Source organism: Acomys russatus, chromosome 12 (genome assembly GCF_903995435.1).
Source record: "Acomys russatus chromosome 12, mAcoRus1.1, whole genome shotgun sequence".
NCBI classification, from domain to species: domain Eukaryota; kingdom Metazoa; phylum Chordata; class Mammalia; order Rodentia; family Muridae; genus Acomys; species Acomys russatus.
Genome location: NC_067148.1, coordinates 50839533 through 50846164, shown reverse-complemented (window position 1 = coordinate 50846164; position 6632 = coordinate 50839533). Strand labels below are relative to the sequence as shown.

The following is a 6632-nucleotide window of genomic DNA, read 5'->3' as shown; positions in this document are numbered from 1 at the left end:
ACTTCCAACATATAATGGCACAGAATATACACTGTCATTCCAAAAGGGAGGAAAGGGGACATAGTGAGAAGATACTGGACCAATGTAGGACCTAAAACCAGGGCAAATTCCAAGTCCTACAACTTCATGGCTGATGTTAAAGGTCTCATTCAATGGCCCTTGCCTTCCAGTTTTGCTGACTGCAACACACTTCTCCTGGAATTGTTCCACATTGCTTTCAGCACTACTGTCTTCCAAGCTTCTTAGAATGGCCTAGGGGAACACACAGTATTCAACCACTTTTCTAGTCTAAATTCCAAAATTCTTCCATGTATTTCCAAACATGCATAGTCAGGCCAGTCACGACAATACCCCAGATGTTAGTACAGACTTTGGTCTTTAGCTCCTGATCTACTGCTTTGAAGAGACATCATGACTAAGACAGCTCATAGAAGAAAACCTTTAACTGGAGGCTTGATTACATTTTCAGTGTTAGTTCATGACCATCGTTGAGGGAAACATCCTAGCATGCATGGCACTGGAGCAGAGGCAGAGAGTTTATATTCAGGCAGGAGTCAGCAGGCAGGAGGCAGAAAGAGTGAGACTGGGCATCATTGCATGTGCCTACCCTCACCACCCCCCACCCGTGACATACTTGTGCCAACAAGTCCACACCTAATCCAACCTAAATAGTCCACTAACAGGGGGACTAAACATTCAAATATATGAGCTTATTCCATTCTTATTCCAGCCACAATATTAATTTAACTCAAGGAATTGAATTTTGAATGATAGTTTGTTAAACTGAAATTGAAATTCCAACAACCACATGCTCTTAGTGACTGTGGGCAGAGGTGGGCAGGGAGGGGAATCTGGGAGTGCTGAGTCATAGGCTTTGGAAGGAATTGGATCATGTAAGACTTTATGGGGAAAAAATATAAACACTTCTCTCCAGACCCACTTGCTCAGAGAGGTGAGAAGAAAGACACCCGAATGCCTGCTCCAGCACCATTATGATGGCCTCGTGTATAATAGAGAGATGGGAAAGACAGTGTATGTGGTGGAGAGATCGAAGAGAAAGTGAAGCCAAGGGGTTCATAGGCTGTGGGAAAAGGTGGAGCTGGAGACTCAATGGTGATGGGCAATGGGCAGATATGAAGAGGCCAAGGTGAGGTCCTGGCTCAGGCTGCTGCCAGGGTTACTTCTGGGACTGTGGTCCTGCTGCAGCCTGGGTTTATGGCAATGTCTCTGGTCCATGTTACCACTAAAGGGTAAGCGGATGTCCTTGGCCTGGGCTGTCATCACTAACCATGCAGACATCTGAGAGTTGTGCTGCCATGGGAGACATGCTGATCTGAGTGGCATGAGCTGACATCTGAGACCATGGGGACACTGGGCCCATGCTGCAGCTGGGGGCCATGTCTGGGTCAGTCTTTCTATGACACCTGGGGTCTGTGTTGGTGTCCCAGTTCCCTGTTAGCACCAAAGGCCATGCAGATGTTCCAGGTCTAGAGTGTTGCCTGAGGCACTTGCCAGATACCATACCTAAGAGAGTTGGCCCCACCTCTTTCCTGGGCAGCACAGTAGAGCCAAAGCTGGCCCCCAAGAGCATGGGCACTGTAGAGCTGGACCTCCCCCTTATCTGCTGTGGGCTGGCATGAGCAAGGGAGAGATACCCTTTCCACCTCTGCCCCTAAAGCCTGTGGCAGGTGGGTAAACTGGCCTTGAGGTCAAGAGAGCTGGCTCTGCACCTCCCCTGGGCAGTACAGTAGAGCTGGCTCTGGTGGCAAGGCATATGAACTGGCCTGGGGACAGGACAGCAGGAGAGCTGACCCTTTCCATTTCTAACTGCAGCATTGGATGAGGTAGCTGAAGTAGTACTGGAGATAGTCGTGGTGGTTGAGAGCCCAGAAGAGCGGGTGGGCTGACCAACTCAGCTACCTCCCAGGCCCAGATTTAGGGCTTTGGGTTGGCCCACTCCAACATCTACCCCATCTATGATCTGATGGAGCACTTGATAGGGCTGGTGATGAAGATCGAAAGCTGCAGGACATCCACCACATAGGGCAATCACAGGATGTCTGAGAGGAGTTCTGTGAGGATCCACAGAGGCCTTGAAACAGACCAATGACTCATTGCAATTAGAGTGTGGGACACAGGGTTTTTTTTTTGTTGTTGTTGTTGTTTTATTTTATTTTATTATATTTTGGGAGGGAGGTTGCAAGAGTGGAGGGTGGATATGAAAAAATGGGAGATAGGTGGGATTGGGGTGCATGATATAAAATCCACACAGAATCAATAAAATGTTAAAACATATACATAAACACTTGACTGGTTTTTCCAAGTGGGTTACAAATTATCTGACTATTTTAATATGGCAATGACATGTTCTGGTTTTTATATTAAGACAGTATTTTGGTTGTTCAGTGGAGAATGGAACATAAACAGTGAGAATGGAGAACGGCGATCTGGTAGAATAGCATCATAATAACTCATGGGGATTTACTACAGTGCCAAGAATTAGAATTGGACACACATGTTCTAAAATTAAACATCTAACAGATGTGCGCGTACACACACACACACACACACACACACACACACACACACACACCTTTTCCCCCCCAGTGTTGTGTACCAAACTCAGGCCCCATGTATGCTAGGAAAGCTCTTTATTGCTGAGCTACACCCTCATCCTTAATAAGTCTGCTTGATCTACATTTATATTGTTGTTATTTGAAGCAACTCTCATTATGCTGTCCACATATTCTCCAGTGGTTCTCCTATTTCAGGCTCCCAAGTTGCTGGGACTAGAAGCATATGCTGCCATGCCTAACTAGGAATATCATTTTATGTCTTAAGCTTTAGTATGTGGTGGTAGATTAGATGTGAAATAAAGAATAAAATAAATAAAAAAACATTTAGTATTTTCTTAGCTGAGTTGTCATTGTTGCTATAAAATGAGGTATAAAGTTGTGTTTATGTCTTATTTCTTTATTATTAATTTTATATTTCTATGGCTGTATTCTTTGAGATTCCTCTCCTAAATAGAAGTAGAAATGATATATAGTCAAATATACTACATTTCTGCCATCTAGCTTCATCAAGAGGACATAACTAAGAAGATGAGGTATCACATATTTACCACTTTATAGGTATATGTATGCATGTTATATTTGATCTGTGTGCATGTACATAAATATAATCATGACATTTGAAGGGGGAGAAGATGGACAATGGAATCCATTCCTATAAAGGCAGGCTACTTCAGCATAGCTGCTGGAGTCAGGATTATTTACAAATGAAGAAGCAGCACTTCTTTCTACTTTGCTTTTCTGTCATTATGGTTATGATTAAAACTGACCAATAGCACACTGGGGAGGAAAGTGCTTATTTGGCTTACAACTCCCATGTTATCCCCTGTCATTGAGGGAAGTCAGGCAGAAACTTGAGGCAGAAACCTGAGGTAAGGAACTGAAACACAAACCATGAAGAAACCCTACTCACTTGACTGATATACAACTTTGTACTGTCTGACTGATGATGGCACTGCAACAGAGGGCTAAAATAAAGTCCGATGAAGAAAGACTGGGCACTATATTTACCTGGAAAATTTTAAGAAACAGATCTTGTGACCTATGGTTTGGAAGTCAAACAACTCAAAACCGACATCTCTCATTGCCTTTCTCTCATCTCCTAGTTCCTTGACACTCTCCACATATGTTGTATCAAAATAGTCCTTGAAATAAATAAAATATTATAGAGAGACCCTATGATATAAATCTCCATGGCTCTATACCAATGGTAGTCAGAGCCAAGGCATTGTTGTGAAGAGCTACCATCATATGTTATTGCAAGGACATCCTTTCGGTGTCCTTTCCTCAGTGTTTAGTAGGCAGTTGAACTAAATTCTTTGGTCTACATAGTCCAAAGTTACCTATCTCAACTTTGCTAAGCACTAGAAACCACACCAACATCAACAAGGTAGATTCTGGTGTAGATCAATGGCATTAAAAAGTTGAAAATGAGGAAAGGAAATTGGACTTTAATATTATAGTAGATTAGCTTCCTGTGACCTTAAATGATCATTACATCTTCTCATTGGCTGTAGTCCTAGGAACAGCTGAACTTTGACTAACTGGCCTGCTGTGATCTGTGACTTAAACCACAAACAGGACTCTTAAGTTACTAGAGAAGGAATTGAAACATATAAAGCATGGGAAAGGCCAAGAAGTAAGATGTAATTCAGCTGGCATCTTGGAAGGTAGAGAGCATTTCTCTGGAACTTGTATCCAAAGTTCTTTGAGTGACTAAGTACTCCTTAATGAAGAGAGAGAGAGAGAGAGAGAGAGAGAGAGAGAGAGAGAGAGAGAGAGAGAGAGAGAGAGAGAGAGAGAGAGAGAGAGAGAGAGAGAGAGAGCGGAGCGCGCTGGCATCGCTCAACTGGATACATCTAAGCCCTTAAATATAAACTTAGCCTTCATTATAACAAGCCGATCTGTATTCAGGTCTGAAGATCTAGTCAAAGTGCTGTTCTCATAGTTTCACACTCATCTTTGGTTATCAACACTGGTATAACTGTGGCTAACTAAATTATGATGTGGCAAGAGCTCAAAGCAGCAGTCTGAATTTTCCTTGGTCAGAGGTAGCTCCTTAGAGGAGCTTTCACGTGAATAACACTTCCAGATTCACCAGCCTCCTGCCAGCCTCTCTGTAGTTCAGGCATAAATATTCCTCCCAAGATAACTGCAGCAATCTCCTAAGCACTTGCTTTACCCGATGTTGGTCTTCCCTCCGGATCATTGCTCATTTTACGAAACAAAATGATCTTTGAAAATGTGGTTGCTGTACCTCTGACAAAATTCTCCAAAAAATGAACAACAGTAAGCTAAATAAAAGGAAAGGTACCTTAAAACATCTCCGACCCCATTTGTTGACATTGTGCCTTCTATTTTTTTTCGCTCCATTCACACTCAGATCCCTATGAGTACATAGCCTCTTTCCTCTTAATGCATGCACACACTCCTGCTTTTCATCTTCTCAGGTGTCCCCCTTCCTTGGAGAGATGGGTTACTCTATACAATGTATGTTTTCTAAGATATTCTGCCTTCTTTGCATTGTAACCATCCTTTGTGTTTACTATTTGTTTACTTTATTGCACGTATAAAGTTTGTGTTCTTTTTGAGCTCCTTGCATATATAGGGACACTGGCTATTTTCTTCAATGGACCCCGGCACCTAGGGCCGTCCTCACACAAAGTAAGTAGTCTATAAATATTAGCTAATTGAATTAGTAAATGAGATTCTATATTTTGAAAAGGACTATCTTGAAGAAGCCTTGCTTTTCTGGGAAAATGGCAACTTCTGCTCACGCGCCAGGGTCGCCGTGGGCCCCCCACCAGGGAAACTGCCCGCTGTGCCAGCCGCAGCCTGTGTGCCATCTGCTCGCTGCCCAGAGAGGACTTGGGGCAGCAGAGTTCGGCGGAGCTGCGGTAGAGGTTGAGGCGCCAGGAGAGACTTTCGTGCAACGAAAAATTCATTTGTAAATTGCCCAGCAAAGGTAAAAAGATCTCAGACCCCATTGCCAACCTGAAAGCTGCCCTTGCAGAGCGTTAAGCGGCTGGAGAGAGAAGTGAACTCTTGAACCCTGTTAGTGTAGACTGTAAACTAAGGCCAAGAGCAACCGCAAGAGCTGATACTGACGCGGACAAGGCCCAGAATTCTGACCTGATACTTGAACCTTCGCCATTAGTTCCTGGATGTTCCTCTGCAGACATTAAATCCTCTAAAGCAAGCTCCGAAGCCCCGGGCCCTGCACATCTCACTCACAGAGGGAATGAGGAGACTTTGGAGGCTGCTGTCCACTGAACGCAGGCCGAGCTCCCAGCAGCAGAGCCAGGGCACGCTCGCCTGAAGTGAACCAACATCCTCCCCAGCGCCCTGGTTCAGGTCAAACGGAAGATATTTCCAGCAGCACTGACAGTCTGTTTATCACTAACTTGCAGAAGACCACAATCTCAGACCAGCCTGAGAAGAGAGCACCAGCGCGGACAACCTTCCAGGCCTCAGAGCGAGACTCCAGAGAAGCCGCGAACACGGAAGTGCTAGAAACGCGAGCCGGAAAGCCAGTGCCCCCTCCTCAGAAGTTTAAGACTGATGTGTTCCCCACACAAGAGCGACTCACCAAGTCCTTGTCAGAATGGCGAGTCTCTCGCTTCCTCAGAAGGACAAATCTGCTGCTTCCTCAGGAGAGCGGCAACGCAGACTCAGGGCTAGGCAGCACCTTTATGACGTCACAGCATCCGGGCCGCCTACTTGTGCTCCACCACTTAGCTGCACAGCTGCTCTCTCAGTCCTCAGATGAATGCTGAAGAGGAGCGCTGGGAGACCTCGAAAGCTGACTGTTGAGCCCTTACTGTCTCATATCAAACTTCCTAACAAGGATCAAAATCAGTGTCAGAGCTTGTTGAGAACAGCATTTTTTAAAGTTACACAAAAGTAGCTGTAGAGTAAGAGCCCAGTGTGTCCTTCAGAAGATGATCTTCACGTGCTTGACCAGGTAAATATTTGAACACGGTGTTTGGCCGTATTGTATTACAGTTTTGCGGGATGCCGTGCATTGGTCTGATAGTTTAGTGTGGCAAAGCACACTTT

General features: G+C 44.7%; 1 pseudogene; it reads left to right on the top strand.

Moving 5' to 3' along the window:
* Nucleotides 1–1123: 1123 nt before the first annotated feature.
* On the top strand, nt 1124–6349 carry LOC127196103 (DNA-directed RNA polymerase II subunit GRINL1A-like; annotated as a pseudogene).
* Nucleotides 6350–6632: the final 283 nt, after the last annotated feature.